The sequence below is a fragment of the Macrosteles quadrilineatus genome, unplaced genomic scaffold (genome assembly GCF_028750875.1).
Source record: "Macrosteles quadrilineatus isolate MER2022 unplaced genomic scaffold, UCM_ALF_1.0 Scaffold_7__1_contigs__length_78375512, whole genome shotgun sequence".
Taxonomy (NCBI): Eukaryota; Metazoa; Arthropoda; class Insecta; order Hemiptera; family Cicadellidae; genus Macrosteles; species Macrosteles quadrilineatus.
Window position 1 is genome coordinate 56,340,469 of NW_026542600.1, and position 6,433 is coordinate 56,346,901.

The following is a 6,433-nucleotide window of genomic DNA, read 5'->3' on the forward strand; positions in this document are numbered from 1 at the left end:
TTTGTTACTTTATGTAGATTTTTCATCTGATTGTATTAATTTTAATTTTCCGCTGAATTCTACCATCTATGCTTGTCTTTATAAATTGGCTGCTGCCGTTGGAAATAAATAAATGTAGTATAAAATAATAATAAATAAATAATAATAGAAAGTTCGGACCAATAAATAATAATAATAAATAAATAAATAAAAGTACTAAAACCCAATATAATACGGCAAAAAAACTGCACTCACAACTGATTTCATCGTGCAAAAAAGAACACTACAAAAACAAAATCATGAAATCACAGAATATAAGTAAGGAGTCATGGAGGATAGTCCATGGACTTACCCGGGACACGATAACTCACAACAACATAATACTCAAGGAACAAAAGGACATTGTAGACAACCCTGTTGCAATAGCTAATGCCTTCAACAAGTATTTTTATGAGGAAGTGGCAAATTTACTAGGAACAAATGATTCAGCAAATAAAGCAGCTACTGGAAGTGGGAAACCTCGCTTTCATATGAAACTTAAACCAACGAGTGAAGATGAGATAGCTGGAAATTATAAAGAAACTTTGTATTAAGCCTAGTGCTGGTATTGACGGCATACCCTGCCACGTTTTAAAATCATCTGTGTCAGTTTGGCTAAACCACTATCGCTTATAATAAACAAATCCTTCAATGAAGGCAAGTTCCCAGATAGGATAAAAACATCGAAAATAGTCCCCATCCACAAAAAAAAAATGAGAAAGATGTAGTGGGTAACTATCGACCCATAGCCGTACAATCTGTGTTCTCAAAAATTTTTGAGGTAGCTTTTCTACGCAGGCTGATCCCATACTTAGAACAACATGACATCCTATCAAATAGTCAATTGATGTAGATTTTTGTGGGCTTCACTCACCTTTATTTTTGTTTGTGATGTCCGGGACTCGTCAAAACACATAAACACACATATATACAACACAAAATCGTCCGGCATCAAGGTCCGACGTTTCGCGGAACTCAAAACAACGTTCCGCTTCTTCAGGGTATTAATAAACTATTTTTAGCCCGCACGCGGGTCGAACGCCTAACCACGACTGATTAACAATAAGTTTTTTGCAGTTGAAAAAATAAGTTTCAATACGAGCTGTAACTGTTTTACAACAATTTTAAAATTGTTTTACAATCAGTTTTTTGAAGTTTAAAAAAATTAGTTTTAATACAAGTTGTAAACTGTTTACAACAATTTTAAAATTGTTTAGTAATCAGTTTTTGGCAGTTTAAAAAATAAGATTTAATACAAGTTGTAACTGTTTTACAACAATTTTAAAATGATATATTTTTAAATTATATTGAGTTTTAGGTACCTCAGCTAACCTCTATGACTTAAAACTAGAGTTTTTCCTTTTTTTCAAAAAATAACATTTTTATTACTGTTTATTTAACCACTTTACATTGATATTTTGTATAATCCATAATGCTCATATGTGATAAATTTTAGAGATATTTTGAATTTTATTTACCCGTATTGATGTCTATTGATTTATATTTACATCTAACATATTAAAAAAAATTCTCTATTGATATCAATGAACGATTTGTTTGCTCTAATGATCTATATTGATATATTTTATGTTTATAGATGTCTAGTGATATGTATTGACTAAGTTTTCAGTGATGTCTATTTGTTTGTATTTACTTGTAATGATATCCATGAACATCTATTGATATCACTAAGCATCTAGTGATATCAATAGATTTTTTCTATTGATTTCTATTGATGTCTTCCACTAGGACAGTCAATTACTTAAAATCAATGATCAGAATATACAACCAAGCAATAGCGTAAAATACATTGGAATCCATATTAGCAGTAACTTAAGGTGGTTTGACCATATCAACAAAATTGCCAATAGACTAACGGTCGTGTGTTGCCTTATAAGAAGACTGATAAACATAGTTGAAAGAGATGTCCTATTGAAAGTTTACTATGGCTGATTCCACAGTGTACTTTGCTATGGAATTGCATTCTGGGGAAACTGTAGTGAAGCAAATAGAATCTTTCTACTACAAAAACGTGTTTTAAGAATTATCTGTAAAACCCACTTCATTGAGCACTGCGAACCTTTATTCAAGGAACTTCAAATACTTACCCTGCCATCAGCATATATATTGGAATCAGCCTTAAATGTTCTTAAATTTCCCGATTTTTTCCCAAGAAATAATGAAGTACATAGGTACAGCACAAGACAAAAAAATAGTATCCATATCAACCATTGCAGAACTACACTAGCACAGACTAGCCCTCAATATTGGGGAAGCAAAATTTTCAATAAATTACCACAAGAAATAAGATTTTGTGAAGATCAAGCTAAATTCAAGAAAATGCTGAAATGTTTCTATTAAATAAAGTCTATTATTCAGTAGAAGAATTCCTTGAAGAGTGAAGGCTGACAACTACCAATGACGACCACGGCTGAAAACCCATGTAGCACAGATGGTTGGGCCAACGTTGGTAAATTGTGGAGCCACACAGTTGGCCAACGGTAGAAATGTCACCTCTTTAAACTGTTTTCCAGCCAACCATTGTCCAACAATGGCCCAACCATCCAAAAATACTGATGGCCAACTAACCATAACACAACTGATATCCAACCAACTGTTTTATTTCACACAAAATAATAAAGATTTAGTACGAAAAGCATAATTATTAGTTGAGTAAATTGATTAAATAGTTCATAAAAACAAATTTTGAAAAAAAGCTAGAACAAAATTTTTTGGCCCAGACGGGTCTCGAACCCGGGTCCTTCGACTTATGAGCCTCTTACCTTACCACTGAGCTATCTGTGATTGTTGATATAGAGAGTTTTCAAGTGGTGAAAGAGTAGCCGACAGTTGCAATGGTCGCAATACTTCAAACATTTTTGATACTACACAGTATAATATGATTCTGTTAATCTATTAAGGCATCATAAGTAGTTATTTTTTTTTTTTGAGTTAGAGAGGATACTGGTATTTGAATATAGATTAATTAATTACCGTTAGATTATTAATGCTATTATAATTGACTGTTATATGATTAATTACTCTTTCCCCTTAATTGTTGCAAATAAGTTAAAGAATATTAATTTAAAAAATGTTTGCATTATTATAATTATTAAAATTTATTGTTGTAGCCCCGGAACTGTAATATATAAAATATCTGGTTTTACAATACCTTTATCAGTTCCAAAAACTTTTGGAAACTTTTGGAACTGATAAAGGTATTGTAAAACCAGATATTTTATTATAATTATGTTGTGAAAGCTAGACCCAGAGAATGAAAGTCGTATAAACTCAACTATGGACCATCATTGGTCCAACAAAAGTATCTTTTGTTGGTCCAACGGAGTGAAAAACGGTTGGACAACGGTTGGCTTGATGTATGATACCCAGCAATGCATATTAATGTATTTCATTAACAATGAACCAATGTTGGTCCACAGTTGTAAATATTGGTTGGCCCAACTACGAGATATACAGTTGGACAACGGTTGGTTGGTTGTGGAAGCTCCAACCAACCATCGACCAACTGTCCCACAGTTGGCCAACGTTGGCCCAACCATCTGTGCTACATGGGAAGTTTCCAGTGGGATAAATACAAGAAACATACAATACACATAAATACAAGAAACTGATATCAAATTGCTTTCAAAGTTTAGAGGCCAAAAGTGGCATAGTGTTTAAATCGTACGACATGTCTAAGGCCTTTGACACAGTGGCTCATGATCTCCTTGTGGATAAGCTTTCTTGCTATAACCTTGATGCAGTTTTGGTTAGGTTCTTTCAATCTTATCTCAGTGACATATGGCAAAAAGTCTATCTAAACGGCACTTATTCTAGCCCTGTTTGAGTGCCCCACTGAGTGCCCCAAGGCTCTATATTGGGCCCTACCCTGTTTATACTGTATATAAATGACTTACCTTGTAATATTAATGACTTATTTGTAAAAAGCTTTCTTTTTGCCGATGACTTGGCCTTGTGTGTACGGGGTAACTCTTTGAATGACGTTACAGATACATTGGATACAAAATCTGCTGTTATTAATGACTGGTGTAATGCAAACAAGTTATGTCTTAATGCTGATAAGACTCAAGACCTAACTATTAGTCATAGCAGTAATGGTAATGATGTAAACACTCTGAAGTTTTTGGGTTTTCACTTGCAGTCAAACTTTAAGTGGTTTTCACATGTAGATTTTGTAGCTTCTAAAATTGTAAAAGGCATATTTATGATAAACGAGCACTTAGGTCCACTGTTTCAGTTGATGTCCTTTTTTGTATATATTATGGCCACATTCATAGCTATTTGTCCTATGGTACCTCACTGTGGGCCAACAGTTTTTATGCTAACAGGTTGCTCTTTACTTTACAAAAGAAGGCGGTGAGGTTAATTTGTAGTGTGAATAGAAGAACACATTGTAAGCCCCTTTTTGTGAGTCTTAACATTCTCACATTTCCATCTTTGTAAGTTTTGGCAAGTTTGTTGTATTTAAAAGAAAATATTTCTCACTTTGAAAAGATATCTGATGTGCAAAACTACTGTACTAGATCAAAAGATAATCTGTCTACACTAAGGCATAAGTATACAGCCACTCAAAATAGTTTTGAGTACCAAGGTGTTAAAATGTACAATTTCTTGCCTGCATCCATCAAAAACCTGTGTGTTTTAAAATTCAAACATGTTTTAAAAACTACCCTAACCCAGGCTTGCCTGTATAAACATGAAGAGTACTTTGGTTTAGAGTTTTAGATATTTTAGTTGCCAGAGCCATCTTGATTGTTTTGTTTTTATTTTGACGATTGTCATGAACTTTGTACATAGTTTTAACGACAATAAATCATTTCATTTCATTTCGTAACGAGACGATGTGTTTCCAGCGGTGGTCGTGGGAGTTGATAGCGCATCGGACTAGAGAGTGTTCAGTAGGTCTCTTGGGTTCGAAACCCGCCGGGGACACAAACTTTTTTTTCAAAGATTTTGCTTTATTTGATTTTTATCTTATATCTTTTTTATATTATCAGCAAGTTTGGTTGGTTATGTTAGTTTATGATGGTTTAATTTTATAATATAAATGTTAAAATTGATTGTATAATTAAAAATTATAAGTAAACACTAGTTTTATTTTTATCATATCTATTTTTTTATATCATCAGTAAGTTTGGTTGGTTAGGTTAGGTTATGACGGTTTAATTTTAAAATTAAAAAGTTCATTTTATAACTAAAATTATAAAATTAATTTAAATTTTTCAACTTAGTGGTTCTAGCGGCGAACGCTGACACTATGTTAGCCATCGTCCCTCCCGTTTGCCCCACCGCCATATTAACCATTTCAGTTTCAGCAATAATTAGCATTATATACGTTTAAAAACATAAATAAAACAGTCAAGAGGCGGTCGGAGTCAGCCACGCGGGCCGCCTGCCCTTCCACCGTTTTAACATGGAAGGAACTCTTAAATTATTTAATATTGGCTATGCGTGAAATTTTAAAATTAAATTAAAACGGTACAACCAAATAAATAGTATTTACCAACAAGTTAATGTAGAAAAATGTAGTATTTACTTTGTACTGAATCTAAAAACAGTAAAAACAAATTATTATTTTCCCATAAGAAACACTTACTTTTAGGGTGACTTTGTTGACGTTTTAAATTGACGTACAAGCTGAATATTAATGATTATTCGATAAAAAGTACACTCATACTATTGCAACTGTCTCTATTATTTACTTTAGTAACTTTAACGGTGTTTAGTATTTATACTAGGCATTTTAAAATGTGTTTGCATTTGCAATGAAAAATACGGGGCGCAGTAGTTCGGCCGCTACCCTGTAGATAGGGTTGGCGTCGCTCGCCAACCTTCTATAGTTTTTCGTGCCTTCCAGTAGTAGCTACAACCAATGCTCGGTGCGTCAAGTTGAAGATTTCGGTTGTTATTGTTTTCCAGTGATTTTATGGGGCTGTGTTTTGTGGTGTAAATATTAGTGTAAATAGTTGATTTTTTTATTATTATTGACAGTTATTGATAGTTTTTCCAGTAATTGTAGGAGACTACTTAGTATCTTCGTGTTAGTTATAGTGTTGTAATTCATACGATTTAGTTTTATTCGAGTTCTTGTATAGTTTTTCGCTATGGGTAGAAAGGGTCATTTGCCTCTATCTGCTAAAAGGAAGAAACGGAGAATCGGACCTGGCTTGGAAAAATTCATAGAAGATAGAAGGTAAGAACAATTCAATCATGTATTGCAATACAGACTAGGCCTAGTTGATTGTGTGAAAACATTTGAGTTATGTTTCAAAGACTTTACTTACTTTATAACAAACAAAACTAATTTTGTTATCTCAAATATAAATCTCTTGGTTTACGAAAGCCAACATTATTTATGAAACAATAACAGTGTAAAAAATATTTTATATGTAAG